General features: G+C 45.4%; 2 long non-coding RNA genes across 6 annotated transcripts in view; one reads left to right on the plus strand and one right to left on the minus strand.

The window, feature by feature from the left end:
* Positions 1-17,742, plus strand: part of LOC141574053 (uncharacterized) — a 310,500-nt gene that overhangs the window by 35,887 nt on the left and 256,871 nt on the right. The window lies entirely within an intron of this gene.
* Positions 475-9,460, minus strand: LOC141574052 (uncharacterized). Its single transcript, XR_012500629.1, has 3 exons — positions 8,740-9,460; positions 5,633-5,794; positions 475-765 (listed from the first exon to the last, which is right to left on the minus strand). It is a non-coding gene; the product is annotated as an uncharacterized LOC141574052 (long non-coding RNA).

Below are 17,742 nucleotides of genomic sequence, written 5' to 3' on the forward strand. Positions count from 1 at the left end.
ACCACCTGAAAACAGTGGAGCTTCCTGCCAGAGGAGGGCCCTTGGCACCAAGTGGTCCTATTATTGGACGGGGGCTCTGAGTGTAGGAAATCAGCAAAGAAAGCAATGGAGGAGGATGGGTTTGGAATCCAGCAGACCAGAGAGTTCCAGTCCAGGCTCTGCTCTTTTGTGTGACCCTGAAGACATCTCTTTCCCTCTCTGAGCTTCAAATTCCTGATTTATCAAATGAGGATTATAACCTCATGTTCCTTTTGGGGTTGTGGTGAGGTTGACCTAAGACAACGGATGTAATGCCAGTAGAACAGTGCCCGGCGCATAGTAGGTGTTCATCCTATGATAATTTCTTTCTCTTCCTCTCCCTTCTCCCTGGATTTTCTTTGGTACAGATGACATAGATTGTGATTTTTAGAAAGTTTTGTTACTCAACAGCAAACTAGCACAAAGGACATAATCACAGAGAAGCCAAAATGGGGCCATTATTGATGTAATTCTTTAATGTTAAGAAAATTAAGCTTCTAAAAGAGACTTTCAATCAAATACATTGTGTGCGGTTCTCAAAACGCCAGCAGGGTGAGAGCAGCGCCCGCTGTTTCATTCCACGTCGCAAATCTGCCTCTGTTGCGTTGTTCCCGGGACCATAGTGAATGGGTTGTACCTGGGCGTCGCCACACCCGCAGCAGGCCCCTCAGTTCGTTCCTCCTTGCCTTCCCTGGAGTATGGCTTCTGAGCTCTCTGCGACCATTCTGGTGCCTCTGCCTGGTTGACCTAAAAAATGCCGGACCCAGGAATGAATGAGGGAAGGAGTGAGTACGTCCCAGATCTCGGAGCCCGAGGGGAGTTTCCTCTCTTTCCAGAATGACAAGGGGCCCGTGGCCTTCTGTGCACGGGGGGCTGGCACGTGTTCTGTGTGGGGCTGCTTCTCTCGGCCAGGCTGTGCTGGGACCGTGTGAACAGCAGCTGCTCTCAATCCACGCCACCTCCAGATTCCTCCAGGCTGGACTTGTTCGCCTGAGGCTCTGGTCCTCAGTTTTAGGTGCCATCAGTCCCCTACCTTCACATTTTGGCTCCATACCCAGTTCCCACGCCTAACGTCAGCCAGTTACTTGAAGTTTGGCTGGACCTCACCCAGCTTTTCTCCAGGACATGTCCCAGCCTCTGTGCCGGCCACATCCACAACTTCCACCTGGGGCTCCCCACCCCCCACCTCCTGAGACCGCAGGATTCAGGAGTCAGGTCTTCTCCAGTTGGTTGATCAGATTCCAGCTTTTACTATTTACATGCACTTAGGCACATTGCTCTGTCTCCCTGGATTTGGCGAAAGACCTGGAGAATTTGTGCCAGGAGCTCTCTGGGCTGGATGGAGAGACTTGGGATTAATGACTCTGGACAAATTATTCAGAACAGAACAAATATAGGTACAGAGGCCACTCCAGCTTCCAGGAAAAGAGTTCTGGGGGAGTAGGGAGCTTGACTGGAGGCGAGAGAAAGGCTCTAACTTAGGCTCTGGCTGGCAGCTGGGCTGAGGAATAATTTTAAGACTCAGAATGGTATCTATTTAGAACATTCTGATTCCTTCCCTGGAAATCCACCAAAGCTCTTTGGCATGGAAGACTAACCAGAGCCTGGTCACTCTTTTAGAAGAGGAGGAATAGTTACTAAAACAGGTGGAGGGAGACGTCCCCATGCCCTTGAAGGTGGCTGTCCTGTGGGAAAGCTGCAATTGCTAACTATGGCCACCAGATGGCAGACTGGAAAGCAGCGCCAGTTACAGTCCAGGTGGAACTTGACCTGTGGGAGGGAAGCAGGAGGTGCTTGGGCTTCCAAGGGTGCTCCAGTGAGGCCTCAAGCTGGCCTGGCTTGGCAGAGTGTGGGCTACTAAGGGAGAGAGGAGCCGTCAGTTGCTCCTATGTCCCTAGCTCAGTCCACTGAGCTGGATGCTTGGGGACCAGCATCCTTGGGGTTTGCATGGCTCCTGGCGTCCCTCTGCCCATCCTCACTACCACTGGGCCACTCCATTTGCCAGGAACCCCCATCAGATGAGAAAAGAGAAGCAATTTATCTTTGGCATGTGTGTCCATGTTGCTTGGAAACTAAGGTGTGTTTCCTGTACTGGCATCTATACTAAGGCCAGTTTCCCTCCTCAGTCTTCCACACTAGGTCGTCACTGGCCAGGGTCCCCAGCAGCTGCTCCCTGATCACTCAGAGAGGGGTTTCGCATCTCTCCGAAGACCAGAGCAACTGGACCCCTTGCTTTTGTAATTTCATGAAATCAAAGGGCAGGGAATACATTGCAACAAATTCACTCCCTGCTTCCTTCTCAGAATAATGGGTCTGGAAATGAATTAGAAGCTGATTTGACACGGATTTTAAGTGAAAAGGTCAAAGGCATTGCAACTCAAAACATTCCTCTCTGTTTAGTCAGGCCTGACAGCCTGTGACAAGGGCCTCCCAACGAGAGAGGTGAGCAGACACTAGTGCTTGTGGGCCAGACAGGTGGCAGAAGCTTTCAGCTACTGCTCTCTGATATGGGCATTATTATGATGATTATTCCTAGCCACAGATGAGGAAAGTGAGGCCCAGAGAGTATAATCAGTTATCTCTCGCTGCATAACAAATGACTCCAGAGCTTAGAGGCTTAAAATAACAAACATTTATTATCCCAGGTGGTTTCTGAGCTCAGGAATCTGGGAGTGGCTTAGTTGGGTAGTTCTAATTTAGGGTCTCTCATGAGGTTGCAATCAAGATGTTGGCCTGGGCTGCAACCATCTGAATACTTGACTGGGGTGGGTACACTGCTTTCAAGATGGCGCACTCACATGGCTCTCGGCAGGAGACCTCAGTTCCTTGACATGCAATACTGATGAGGCCTCCTCCGCAGGGGGCCAGAGGGTCAGTTTAACAGGGCAGTTGGCTTCCACCAGAGCTGTCATCCCAGGGAAAACAAGCCTCAGAAACCACACACCATCACTTCTGCCACAGTCTATAGGACACACAGACCCACCATGATGCAAAGAGGGAGAGGAATCCATTTGCATACAGGAGCCAGGGATCACTGGGGACCATCCTGGGGAGGCTACCGCAGAGCCTCAGTAACTTGGCCATCGAGCAGTGAGACTGAACCTCACTCAAGGCGCCCATGGCTCCCTTGCAGTATGGCCAGAGGCCTTGGAGTGACATTCTGATAGGCTAAAGATTCAAAAGTTCTTCTTTTGCCCGTTGTATTGAAAAATAAATGGAAAAATACTGAGAGATAATATTTGTCAGTATGGGAAAATGGTCACTTTCATTTGTTTTTGGTGGAACTATGATCAAAATTTAAACTTTTCTTACATTTTGAGTCAACCACCTTCTTTCTAGGACTCTCTCTAAATGATACATAATTAAATGTAATATGTAATGTTTTCATATACAATATGTAATCTTTTATACATAATGTAATACACAGATGATTTGTCTGTGTTCCCCCTATACATTCACACACACTGAAACATGTGCAACACAGACGTCATGTTGTGCCCTTCTCAGGACATCACACCACTGATACTGAAATGTCTTACTACTTGTGTCTGCTACGTTTCTTCACCACGAAGTTACTATTTTCCTGTTTGTATTTAAGAAGTACCTTCCAGAGGAGATACTTTGAAGTTATGCAAATACCATTTCTCATTGTACTATTGATGGTACTTGCTTGTGACAATTATTACCGTGGAGTTTGCCTCCTGGTGATTTTCTATTTCCACCATTCCTTCTACATTTATTAACTGATATTCTTTTGCAAGGGAGGGCTGTAGCTTTCCACTAGATTATTTATTCAATGATTTATTTATAACAGTAGGGACAACATGTTTTTAAGAAATCTGCTCTTTATGACATTAATACAAGTTAAAAATCTTGAATTTTCTTTTTCAAAAAAGAACCAATAATATTTAGTGAACCAATTTCCTGTCATGTAGGGCAAGAGAAAGGAGGGATTTTTCAGGGACAGGAGCCCAGCCTAGGGGACCAGAACAGAGTATGTGCCTCCTTGCAGTAGAGAGATTCTTAATTTCATTTTTCAAATGATCAAATGCCTCAGAGAGGTCAATTCAGCAAATCATGCTGGAGTAGGGGTTAGAACACACGTCTGTCTGATTCTAAGACACATATGTATTTCGTTATCCTCTGTCCAACATCAGGAGGACCTGAGCTTGAAGGTCCCTGCATTTCTGCACCTGTGAAGTCCCCAACTGCATTGAGCTGTACCCCCATCTTCCCTTCCTTGAGGGACTCTGGCTGGAGACTCACTGCCCTGGGGCTGTCTCAGCTGCTGTTCTACAGACTTAACTTGTATGAGCCTCGGAGATAAGGTTTTCTTTTAAGGAGACTTTCAGCCCTTCCCCGCCTGAGCAGGGCTCCATCTGACTGCAGTTCTTGTCTGCACATAATTTAATTCTTCTTCAGCACAAAGAGATGAGAAATCAATCAATTGTGCACGTGTATGTGCATGCAGACATGTGCCTGTGCGTGTGTGTATGTGTGTGTTACGTGGTGGTGGCGGGAGAGTGAAACGGAACCAGATAAAACACCCCCAGAACTGGGGTCAGTTCAAATCCTGTTGTTCTCAGCTGTCACCTCCCTCAGGCTTGTAGATGTAATGCACCAAAAGCTCTCATCCTCTCTGAGTTTCCTGGAAGAAATTCAGGCTTTCACGTTTGGCTTAAGCATCTCAGGGGAAGACTTATTTGACCCCCTGGGTTACATCACACTTTCTGCCCCATCACACTGGCTCACGGCACCTGTGTCCCCCTTCCTAGCACTGTTGTTTCGGTAATCACTCGACTTCGGCCTGACATTCTGTCTAGACTGTAAGCAGCAAGACAGACAGCTACCACATTCCCTTTTATGAGCAGGAAAGGTGTGCCTCCATAGGGAGAGAATGAAGACCTGGAACGTGTAGTCTTTCTCTAATTTGCATCTGGGTATTGGGTATCAGTTAGCTCCACAAAGGTGGATTTACTACAGGAATCTCTTGAGTTTTCTAAATACACAAAGATCATTGAATCCATACTGCTTTGGGGGATGGATCTTATTTTTTTTTTAATCTAAGAGTGAGCAGCGGATCAAATTGTTACATAGCAGGGCCGATGTCCTTATTAAGATATCCAAAGCCGTAACTTCTTGGAAACTGTGCTGTACACACGGAGACAGGTGAAGGGGGCTGAAGCAACCCTGTGGTGTTCTCAAAAGGGCCACCAGATGGCGCTGCGCTGCTGCCGCTTCCCAGGCCTGACGGTAGAGACCTGGCAAAGTCACGCTGCAGTAATGGCAATTAAAAGCGCTTTTACAAGTTACAAGTGGTCGCCTAACGGAAACCCTGCTTCACTGGCCCGGAATTTTAGCTGTTGATGGTGACTTAATTCATAATGAAGACTTATGGAGAAGGCCCTAGTGAAAGGCTTCTCTTCCTGGCTGTGTTGCTGGGCCTCCTAAAGAGGAGAAGACGACGCGGCGGGACCCTGAAAGGGCAGCCTCTCTCCCCAGGACCATCAGCAGCCGCCAGCCCTCCAGCAGCAAGGCTCCCGTGGGTTGTTCTTTTCAGCCCAAACCTGTCTCCAATGGGTCTGTCCATCCTGGCCCGTGCACCTTCTCTCACCATCCTATGTGTGGTTTGGCAGCTGTACCGTTGAGCTGCGCCCTCCTGAGGTCTGGAGATCTGTTGAAGGCTAGCACGGAGTTGTGATGGCCCAGCGTGGCACGCGTCCGTTCATTCAGTGTGCATGGAGCTCTTGGTATGTGCCAGATTCTCTGCCAGCAGCTGGGGTGACATGTGGGTGTAACAAGGTGCATTAAATGCAAAAGCCATGGCAGGACAGTATGAAGGTCAGTCTAATGCCCAGTAGACTGGGATGCAGAGGGCAGGGCGGGCAGGACCGGGCGGTAGGAGGTGTGGCTGGGTCTGGCCAGAGGACAGACTGGAAAGGCAGGCAAGGGCCAAATCCCAGAAGACCCTGTAAGTGTCCTTAAGGCATTTAGATTTTACTCTGATTACAATAGCGAGTCATTGAAGAATTTTAAGCAGGCCCGATCAGGTTTGGGTTTTAGAAAGACACTCCCCCTTTCACTCAGCCCTGGCTGCTGTGTGGATATAATGCTAATCACACAGTAGGAACTCAAAAAAAAAAAAAATCCCCATTTTCTTTGTGATTGTTGCCTCTTTCCCCTTACAGGCTCTTCTGTCCCTTCGCCTGTTTATTTGTTCAGCAAATATTCTGGAGCGTGTACTCATTTAGGACTGGAGGCTTGGAACCCCTGGCAGGGGACAGGTTGCCCAGAACCCCTTCCTCCGATAGAGCCAACCCAAGGCGGATCTCTAAGACCGTGGCTGAGCGCCGGTCCTGGAGGTCTCTGGTGGTGCCTGAAGATCAGAACATTTGACTGTGAGGGCCAGGGGGCCAAGTGAGCGACCCGGACTGGGGGCCAGGCCTGTTGCCTCTCTGAAGCGCAGCGTCGCTACATTGGGTGGGCGCTGAGCGTGTGCCATGTTGAGCATTGCTCCTGGGACTCTAGACCCTTTGCTTCTGAGTCCTGCTCTTCCAGGACTGATCCCTGCTCCAGTACTCCCCTGTGGTCAGTCCTGGGACTGAGGTGGCCGTCCTAGCCTCGGGGAGAGACATGGGTGCACTCAGACATCATGATGCAGCGGCTGTGCCCTGTCCTTGGCACGCCCTGACTGTGGCCCCAAACCTGGCTTTGCTCTTTCTGCTGGCAGGACTCCCAGGCATCCTGCACCTGCTGCGCTCAAAGCATCAGTGAGATTGCTGGCCTCTGCCCTGCCTCCCTGACCTCCTTCCCTGCTCTGACCTGGCTCTTTCCCTCCCCCTCCTCTTTGTTTCCATGACCCTCACTTCAGTGCAGACGGAGGTTTACACTTGCCACCCCCAGTGTTTGAACCTACAGAGTCTGACTTCTTTTATTCCTCCTGCTGTCCTGGGTAGAACTGACCACTCAAGATCTGTCCCTAAAGTTCCCCACTCCTGGTAACTGGTGGTCACTCAGGACAGCCAGTCTCATGTTAGGTGTGTGCATACATGGGTGTGTGGAGAATTTGGGTGGGCACTGCGGGACTTGGTAGAAGCAGAATAAAGCCTGGGCCAGGTTAGTATGAGGGGTCCTGATACAGAGCCAAGCTATGCTTGATCTCTGAGAGCCAGCCCGGAGGTGAGTAGGGGGATGGAGGGGGCCTAGCAGAATCTACCCAACAGGACCACTCCTGGGGCAGCCAGAAATGCCAAGTTTAGGACTAAGCGGAGTTAGGTACCAGAGAGGTGGCAGCATCTCAGCTGCTGAGCGGTTCAGCAGTATCTTTTTCCCTTGGAGTTGTTGTTGCAGGGACAGTGAGTCATGCCGACTCCAAAGTCCGACCTAACCCACTTGCAAGTAATTAACAATCCAATACCCTTGTTTTGCAGCCAAGTGAGGGAGTTGTAGCCTCAGTGGAGCAGTCTCACTGCAGCCGTAACACTGAGCTATGACCTGCAGCTGAGCGAGACCCCCGGGAAGGGGAGTGGGGTCAGCATCACTTAGCAAGGAGACCAGGGAGGACCACCGAGGAGAGCATGAGAGCTGCCAGCAGGGTCCCGCCAGGGAAGAGAGGAATAAGGGGCCCCTTGTTGCTGAAGGAAAGAGAATGAACAAGCACAGAAAGGAGGAGAAGCCCCACCTGCTAGCCAGGCCCACCCGCCCCAGGCAGCCTTCCGCCCCTGCCTGCGCTGCAGCTGGGCAGAGCTGCCGTGGTCATATTTCTGTTGAACCGCAGCTCTGCCCTTTCAGACACAGAGTGTTATGCATCATTGGGAAGGAGCAGAGAAGCCAGCGTGAGTCCCTCAGATTCCCACTGAGGAAGCTAATTAACCTCTGAAAGCCTCAAATTTTCTCATCTTTAAAGTCTTTTTTTTTTTTTTTTAATAACCGTTTCCTTGCAAGTTTGCTCCCAGGATTAAGTGAGATAAACAGGTACAGTAGATCTGGAGTAGTGTCTGGCTCACAGTGAGTGCCCTGCCTCCAGACCCACTGAGCTCACCCTGCTGACTTGTTTTGTAAACCTTGACCTTTCTTCCAGGCCCCAAGGTCACACATAGTCACCTGCTGGGCCACGTCACCCCGTCTGTCCCTCTGCCTGCCCTGCACAGCACCACCAACTCGGTCTCTGCACCCACAGGTGTTCAGGAAGGTGTCAGTGCTAACACTCTCTGGTCAGGTCTCACATTCATCGGAGGCTCTTACAGTGTTTCCACATCTGTTACCTTGATTTAAGTGGCATTAAATCTTTCCTGCAACAAAGGTGGGATGTAAGTTAACTCCAAAGCCAACCCAATTTGTATAATCTTAACACTCACCTGATTTGATTATTATCCTCCTTTTATAGATGAGAAAATGTTTACCCAACTGTAAAACTGGGTATGATCTTTATAATCCCTCCCTTTCTGTTTCTTTCACTAAGAACCAGGTTCCCACTTCTACTGCTACTGTCTGGGTCAATCCTCCTCCTTCTCATTTAGGGCATTGCTAAAGTCTCTGTTTTTTCTGCCTCAAATTTCCCTTCCTCCATCCAAGGGCTCTAGGAGTAAAAGGTCATCATGCTACTCCTCTGTTTAGAAAGGCGCAAACCAGTCCCGAATGCCCCCTGGATGAAGCCCACTCTCTTTAGCGTGACGGGCAGGACTCTCCCGGATCGGGCACCTGTCTGCCTTTCCTGCTTACCTCTCACCACGCCTTGCCTTGCACCCCTCTGGTATTTCTTCTTCTGCACCAGTGTAGACTTTACTCAGCCTGATAGTATCCTGGTTTATCTGTTTTATTATTAACATACTTTTGGAAATATGAGCTCTTGGAGCTTTTTAAAAAAATAGCTCATTTTTTTTTCTGTTTTCAAGTGAATTAATTCCTATTGTCTTCAGTTATTCCTCTTGGCCCCTCTGGTGAGGATTTCTTGGCTGTGTGGGCTCCCTGTTCTGCTCCCTACTCCAGGTGGGCTCAGTCTCCCTTGGCAGCAGTGAGAGTGGGAAGAGCGCCCCAGCAGATGTCTTCCTCACTTGCTTTGATCTTAGAATTTGCGTCTCCAGTGCGTGGTTCGTTCTGTGCAGCCACATTGGGCTGGCAGAACAGTCAAAGCAGTGAGCATGTGAATCTTTACCTGCACTGACGGACGAGAGTCAGTAGGGACAAGTCAGACTGTGGTGCCCCAAAGTTTTAAAAAGCCTACAACTTTGGTTTTGCACGTTTATAAAACTCCAAATCCTCCTATGGTTTTCTCCCTTCAGGTCTCTATTTGTAGCTCTCTTGAGGGTCTTGCATTGCCACTTGTCCTGAAACCATTTTCAGTAGGCATTCGTTGTTTCTTTTATCATGCTATTTTTTAAATGGGGTTTGTGGTCCGAGACAACATTGTTTGTAGTCCTAGGCAAACTTGTTTGGTACCTGGAAATAATGATGAGAAAATGACAAATCTTATAGTAGCAATACTTGTACAGGTGTGCAAAGATGCATGATTAAGACTGTTCATTGCAGCAGTATTTGTAATAAGAATTGGAAACAACCAGAACATCAGTCAATAGCAGATTTGTTAAATACATAGAATTACATCCATATATCACCACTGAGAGAAGCCTGTACGTACTAACATGGAAAGTTGCCATTTATATGGTTAAGTGAAAGTAATTTTATGTCAAGTGTGAAAGTATGATTCCATTTCAGTTAAAGAGAGATTATTATTATTATACACATATATATTCCTATTAATAGCCTAGAACAAATTTGTAGGAATATTCACCTTGTAACCTTACTTAAAGGAGTGAGTGGTGTGGTAGGGGGTGGAATGACAGAAAACAAAGTCATGCATTACTGAATGTTTACCTTTTTATTTACAAAAACTATACTTTAACTATACAAAAACTATGCTAATCAGGAAAAAAATTTTTTAATGTTTATCTTCTAGGAAGCAACCAAAGCTACTGTCAGTGGAAAATGCATTGCCTTTAATACTAGAATTACTAAACAGAAGGAATGAAAATAAACTTTGAGATAAATAAATATAGAAATAGGTTTTATGATAGTTTAGAAATGAATGGATATAAGTAAAGAAGTAATTTAAAAAAGGCACAGTGAAATGTACAAGAACGAAGGTTAATTTTACCACCGACTGGAGCCAACCACATCTAGTGGGAAGGAAGTCTAGCATCTATCTAAGTGTGCTTCTGTGGAAAAGTATGGTTTGCAAAGCACTTGAGAGGAGTAACCAGGTCTCAGAACCTGTAGAGCATACAGTCTAGTGCAATTTCAGTTTTGGTTTCTGTTTGAAACAAAAGTTGTAATTTATTAATGATGTAATTTAATAAACAAAAGGTAATTTATTTCTTAGTGATTTGATTTTCTTTGTGTGTGTGTGTGTGTGTGTCAACTTCTGTGTTAGGTTTTTATTATTAGGCTTTATGTCTTGTATTTGAAAAATGTGCTATGTTCTATTTCTACTGTTGTGAATTTACTAAGGTTTTCATTGAGTTCACTTCTGTAGGTGCTTCATGGGTACTTAAAAAGAATTTGCTTTTTTTTTTTTAAAGGATGTAGGGTTTGAAACTTATCAATTGGATCTTGTCAATTTGATTAACCAGGTCCTGTACAGAGCCACTTATTTCTCATGCCCTTGATCTGTCATAGGATAAGAACAGAGTTCTTCAAGTTCTTCTTGTGTTTATAACAGTTTTTGTAGTATGTATTTTTGATGACACATGCTGTTAAATACTCAAAGGTTCCAGGTATCTGGTTTTTCACTGTGGAATAAAACTTTCACCCCCATTCTTCTAGTTTAATATCTTTTTACTTTGAATCAAAATTTGATCCTGTCATTAAGAACATTGATTTAAAAAAATATATAATAGCTTTGTTGAGATATAATTCACATACTATATAATCTACCCATTTAAAGAATACAACTTGATGGGTTTTAGTATATTCAGAGAATTGTGTAACCATAGCCACAATCAAACTTGATTATTAGAATATTTTCCTCATCCCCCCCAAAGAAACCCTGTACCCCAGTTAGCAGTCACTCTCCGTTTTCCCTGATCCCCTGAGCCTCACGCAATCACAGACCTACTTTCTATCTCTATTGATTTGCCTGTTCTGGACATTTCATATACGTGAAATGATACAAGATGCGGTCTTTTGTCATTGGCTTTTTAAACTTAGGATGTTTTCAAGGTTCATGCATGTTGCATCCATGTAGTAACAGTACTTTTTTCCATTCTATTGCTGAAAAATATTCCATTGTATGCATATGTCACATTTTATTTGCAGACATTTGGGTTTTTTCTGCTTTTTGGCTATTCTAAATAATCCTGCTATGAGCATTCATGTACAAGTTTTTGTGTGGCCGTATGTTTTCATATCTCTTGGGTATATACCTACACATGGAATTTCTAGGTCATATGCCAACTTGTTTTTCTTTTGGTGATGTTCATTTTTTTCCCCTTTCCCTTTTCCTTTTTGGTAAAGTTCTCTGTCTCTATGAATAATGGTAACCTTTTGTCTGTAACATATGTTGAAAATATTTTTCCAAGTTTATTTATTGGTCAAACAGAAGGTTTATATTTTTATGTAGTACCATCTGTCAGTCTTCCCTGTTTGGTTTCTATTCTTGACTTGATGTTTAAAAAGTTGCCCTCACCATTCTGGAACTATAAAACTATTTACCTAAATGTCCTTATGGTATTCTTCGGCATATCCCTTTTATGTTTACATCTTTAACTCGTCTGGATTCTATTTCGGTGTAAGGAATGAGATAGGCATCCAGCATATTTTTTCCCCAAAGGACTAGTCAGTTGGGAGAGATGTAGCCAGGCTGTTTTCCTTTATCTTTTCCTGCATCTTGGTCCTATGATAGCAGCAGTTTCATCTCATTTCTGGGTGCTCCTTCTTGCATCCTGGGGCCTGATGACCCACCCCAGACGCAAATTGCTGTGCACCAGAAGCCCCACAGCTCCAGCTCTCTGCTTAGTAACCGGCATCATTTTTCAAGGAGGGTGCACCAAGGTTTGGTGAACCCTCTAGGGTACTTGGGTCTAATTGGCAAGTGGCAATACGGCTATTCTCATCCCACTTCTCTCTACTTGCATCAAGATAAGATGGGGCTAAGGTGCACTTGTATTTCATTGGGTAAGTTTCAGAGAGGTTTGTCAGTATCCTGCTTTTTAAAAAAACCTCTTTTTGGATCAGTATTTTTCTCTGCTTCCCACAATGCCACAGATCTCAGCATCCCGTCGTTTCCCCTACATCCCTCCTGACCTTCAGCAAGGCTCTCACAGCCTGTTAACACCTGTTCCCTACCTTAGGCTATAGGATGAGGGTTCTACTCTTTGGTACAATAAGCCTGGGTGGTGCTCAGAGAGGGCAAGTGACCTAACCTTGGTCACACAGCAAGTGTGTGGCAGAACCAAGGATACAGCTTAAATGCTTTAACTCCTGGCAGAGTTAGGGCTAAAGCTTGGGTGCTTTGACTCTTAACTGAAGGGTTTCTTCTATCATGTTATACATCAATGTGGTTGTGAGCACACAGGCTAGAACCAGAGCTCCTGAGTTTACCTCCCAGCTCTGCTGTATATGAGCTGTGTGAACTTAAGTGAGTTACTTCCCTTTCCTGAACCCATTTCCTTATCTGTCAAATGAGGATAAAATGGCACTTATCTCAAAGTGTTGTTGTTGGGATTATAGGGGAAACTACATGTCAGGCACGTAGAACATTGTCTGTACACTATGTAAATGTTAGCTGTTTTTATTAGGTGGGTCTAGATACACTGCACACAGCCATGTGAGGTCTTGTCTCCCTCTGGCCCATCATTATGAAGTTCTGATGGTTGTAACAGTTCCCTAGTTAAGAATCAACAATTGTATGTAAAACTTGGGATGCCTGCAAAACAAACACCACCCTCCCCACCACCAGGCACTGGTGACTGCGCATGCCCATCTGGAAATACCAGGAACAAGAGGTGTGGCTCTTCACTGTTTCTTTGATTACAAATTGCAAAAGCCAAGAGAACTCATGAGCAGATCCAATCAACGCCACTCGGTGCTCAATCCTAAATGCAAATTGCAAAGGGGACTGGATTGGAAAACCCTCAAACATTTGCTCAGATAATTTCCAAAGCTTTCAGTCTACACTTCAGAGGACAGAACTTGGACAAGAGAGCAGGGCACTTCCCTACAGAGGCAATTGGAGGCTGGGGTTGGGGTGGGAGAGGCGTGCCTTCAGGGATTAGAAGTGTCTCTGTTTCCTCTTTTGCACACATTTGGCCTATTGATTGATAGTCAATTCTCCCTGGTATATATGGTAGATAAACAGGTTTCTACTGTATAGCACAGGGAACTATATTCAACATCTTGTAGTGACTTATAATGAGAAAGAATATGAAAATGAATTTATGTATGTATATGTATGACTGAACTATTTAAAACCAGAAATTGACACACATTGTAAACTGACAATAAAAAAGTGAATAAAATAGTCAATTCTCCAACACACTGCCTTGTGGCTTCCTTTCATTTTGAAGCGTCTTGAAGTCAGTGCATGAAAACATACTCCTGCCCAGCAGAGCTGAATCTGTCACTGTCCTATGTGAACATTACACTGATGTTCACACAGAGTCTGTGCTTCTTACCACACTGTAAGGTCAGTTCAGGCAGAAGGGGCTGGTCTTCATAGTATATTACAGAGTGATTCCAAAGCAGTAATTGGTTCTCCTCCAGTTGGGGGAGTGATGGATACTGTGCAGTAAGGGCTGCTCCAGCTTGGGACTCGGGGTGCCTGTTGTAAATGAGTAGGGGCTGGCATCCTCTTGCCAATGTGTATTGTGATTGTGTAAAGTGTAATATGCGCTGTGAGTCCCTAAGTAAAGATTCTAGAAAGAGAGGTGGTGTGAGCTGGATGCTGGAAAGAAGTGGGAGGTGTGGTTTTGCACAAATAAAGAGAAAAGTTAATAAGAAGAGAAGTGATAAAAGAAAGAATAAAACTAATGTCAGGTTGGAAGCCAAGATTCTAGGAAATAGCCTCGGTGGACAAATGTGGGCAGGGTACTGGGATGGTGAGGCTCAAGGAGCCTGTGTGGACACAGGTATGGGGCAGCCTGGGTCAAGGATGCTGACTTAGAAGCTCTTCTCTCCTTCCTTTTCCAAGAGGATGACTCAGTCTGGGGTTAGAGCAGATGTTCTTTTTTTTTGAGGGTAGGTAGGGGGAGGTGATTAGGTTTATTTATTTATTTAACAGAGGTTAATATTGAACCCAGGACCTCATGCATGCTAAGTGTGCGCTCCACTGCTGAGCTATACCCGCTCCCACTAGAGCAGAGGTTCTTATCTTGGGGTCCATCTGAAGGGTCTTAGAATTCTGAGAGTCTGTGAACTTAGATGGGAAAATATTATGTTTATTTTTGCACTAAAATTGTACCATTTCCTTCAATTATTAAATGTAGACAACAAACTATATTAGTAGTAGGAGTATCCACTTTGTTACCAATGATAACCACCAACATTTTACTTTTATTTCACAGCGTAGTTATTGAAGATACCTCAAACATCGTTCGTGCTCATCCCTACTTTGAAATTATGGAAGTTATTAGATCCTCTGATAGATCTTTTGTTTAATGCATAAATAAAGAAGTACGTATACTCCCATATCGCATTTTAAAAACACGTTGATAACTGTATTTTACTGTCTTTCATTTCCTTTGTAATACATTATGTTTTATTTTATGCATTTAAAAATATTCTGAGAAGCAACTCATAGATTTTAATAGATTGTCAAAAAAAGTTCAGGAAACTCTGGATTAGATGGTGTGGAAGAGTCAGAGAGCTGGAGAGACTCTCTCCCTCTGAGCCTAGGGGAATGAGATTTTGGTCAAAGAGAAGAGTGAGAAGATGCTCTGGGATGTGCTAGGACCCAAGTGTCTGGGCTTTTGATCACTGACTGCTGCTGTCTTCTGTTCTGGGGTGGTCCTCAGGTTTGCCCCAGCCCCCCGGGAAGAAGATGGAGCTGGAAGGACCTGGGTCCCAAGAGCTGTTGTTCAAGGTTGTTGGACCTAGGGTCTGGGAGGATGGGCTGGGGCAGGGATGCTGGCTGCCTCGTTGGTCCCAGATTCTCCATCGGATAATTGAGTTGGCAGATCTGAGATCAAAAGCCAGGCTTTGCCATGGATGGACTGTGTCAGCTTGGACAGGCTTCTGAGCCTCAGTTTCCTCATCTATGAATCACCATTTATTCAACTAATATAGATTGTGCTCCAAACACTAAGCAGGAGGATGATGCCTCTACAGTCATTGAGTGGATTAAGTGAAATACTGTGTCTGAAAGCATTGAAAATGGAGACTCTGTGAATTAAAAAAAAAATTATCCATCTCTTTTTACTTTTAGTTAAGTTGCCCTTTGAAGAGAAGGAACTTGCGTTTTTCCACAGAGAGTCCAGGCTTGGGGATTTGCAGTTCCACTGGGTGAACCCTTCCAATCATCCATCCATTGTCATCCTGACAATGCAGTGTGAAGTGTCAGGACCAACTTCCAGTGGTTTCTACCAGATGAGACCAGACTGCTGGATTCAATTAGAGCTGTCAGCCTGGCGAACAGGGTGTGCATGGTTATTTATGCACTGAAGTACCCTGATAATTAAACTCATTCAGAGTCACAATGATTGGTTACTTAAGAGGCCTGAATAATCATAAGTGAGGACTGTAATTTGAATGTACGTCACACTGTTTGGCTTAGAAGTACAGCACGGTTTGTCGGAAGGAGGGCAGAGAAAAAAATGTTCATGTGTCAGAGGCAAAGCAGGAATGTTAGGGCAAGTGGAGCAAACCCTGCTGTGGTCCAAATGGCACCCCAAGGCTCAACTGTGGAACAAAGAGGGCGCCTTGTGAGAGCCAACTGAGCTCCACCTCCCCCAGGTAAAGGCCTTCTGGACACAAGAGGCTAGGTCATCACTGAAGATGACAGCCTTTACTGGACCACACCTCTCACATGACGGCCTTGACCACCAGCCCCTCTATCTGCACAAACCACTGAAGGAGATGCTGAAAAGTTTAGGCTCTGGCACCAAACTCCTCAAATCCCACCTCTTGCTGGGCCACCCTTGGCTGGTTGCTTAGCTTCTCTGAGCCTTAGTTTCTTTATCTGCGAAAATGGGGATAACAGTAGCTATCCTATTAGGCTTTCTGAAGATTAAATGAAAGAATGATTATAAAGCACTTGGCTCATTGCCTGGCCTACAGAAAACACTAAATCAATGTCAGTTGTTGTTGTTGTTGTTGTTATTGTCAGAGGGTTGCTGAGGATGGAAGCAAACTGTTGAGACCCTCCCTCTTCTCCTCTGGCATCCTGTCCTCTGCACCTGTTGGCTTCTCTCCATTCATGGCAAAATTCTAGCACATTCCTTTCTCAGCCCTTTAACTCAAAAACTTCCTGCTTCCACTGGCATGAAACAAAGGACTTTGAGGCCCTGAAGGATGGCAGGGCTACAGAATGGAAGGTGCTTTTGTCCCTACTAACAGGAAGAGGAAAGCTGCCTGCAACCAGCAATGCTTGCATTGGTCTTTTGAGTGAGAGATACATTTCTATTGGACAAAGACATTGAAAATGTTGAGTTTATTTCTTATAGCAGCTAGTGTTATTCTAACTGACAAAGCCATCGTGTATAAAGTGGGTCTACTGGTTTGAAGTGTTCCAGGTTGCAAATCCCCCATTCGTTGCTTTACTCATCTATTCATTCTAAAACTGGCATTTCTTGGGCACCTCCTAGGCCCTGTTGTAAGAGCTGGAGATACAACAATGAACAAGACAGACAAAGGCCCTGCTCTTATAAAGGATTTATGTTCTGTTTGGGGAGAATGCACACAAATAAAGCAGTAATTAAGGTAACTTGAGAGAATGTTAAGTGTTGCAAAGAAAGCAAGACAGAGTGAGGCCATAGGAAATGAGAATATTTTGGTAGAATGCTCAGGCAAGGCCTCTTTGGGGAGGTGACATTCAAGCTGGGGCCTGGCTGGTGATAATAATAATCTCCTTCCCCTCTTCCTGCGCTGGTGATGCTTCAGTCACATCAGGTTACTCATCTTTCCGGACCGTGCACTTTTCAGCCTCCATGCTGTTGGAGCACTTTTCTCTTCCTGTGAATTGCTTCTCCTTGTAGACCCGGCTCCCCATTGGCAGCCCCGGAGGAGATGAGCTGCTCAGGCAGAAACGACAGCTCCCCTCTCCCCGTGTGCCCACCTCTGCGACAGCCAACTGTGTTGTATTCAATGTGCTTCTTTACGCATCAATGTCCCCCAGCAGCCTGTGACCTCGTACTCACTCTCCTTCGTCTGCCAGACTAGCACACAGTGCTGGGCACACAGCGGGTGCTTGCCGAGTACTTGAGGGAATTGATTAGAATATAAAATCACCAGAAATGATTATTTAATTCTGTTGGGAGCCTGCATACTGCATCGTGTTTTGAAAGAGGCTTTTGTTTAGTCTCAGTGTCTGGAACACCAGCCTCTTTAACTGTGTGCATATGGCGACTGAACTAATTTCAATTAGTCTGTACATAAATACTCATATTTCTTAAACACAGGTAGAATATCTGTTTTCTTGTTTCTGCCCTTTTTTTTTTTTTTCTTTTTTTCTGGTTGCAAAACGCATCCTCTCTCGCTCCTGTCTGAACCTGACAACACTTCCTCAGGTTGACA

The sequence above is a fragment of the Camelus bactrianus genome, chromosome 19, assembly GCF_048773025.1.
Source record: "Camelus bactrianus isolate YW-2024 breed Bactrian camel chromosome 19, ASM4877302v1, whole genome shotgun sequence".
Taxonomy (NCBI): domain Eukaryota; kingdom Metazoa; phylum Chordata; class Mammalia; order Artiodactyla; family Camelidae; genus Camelus; species Camelus bactrianus.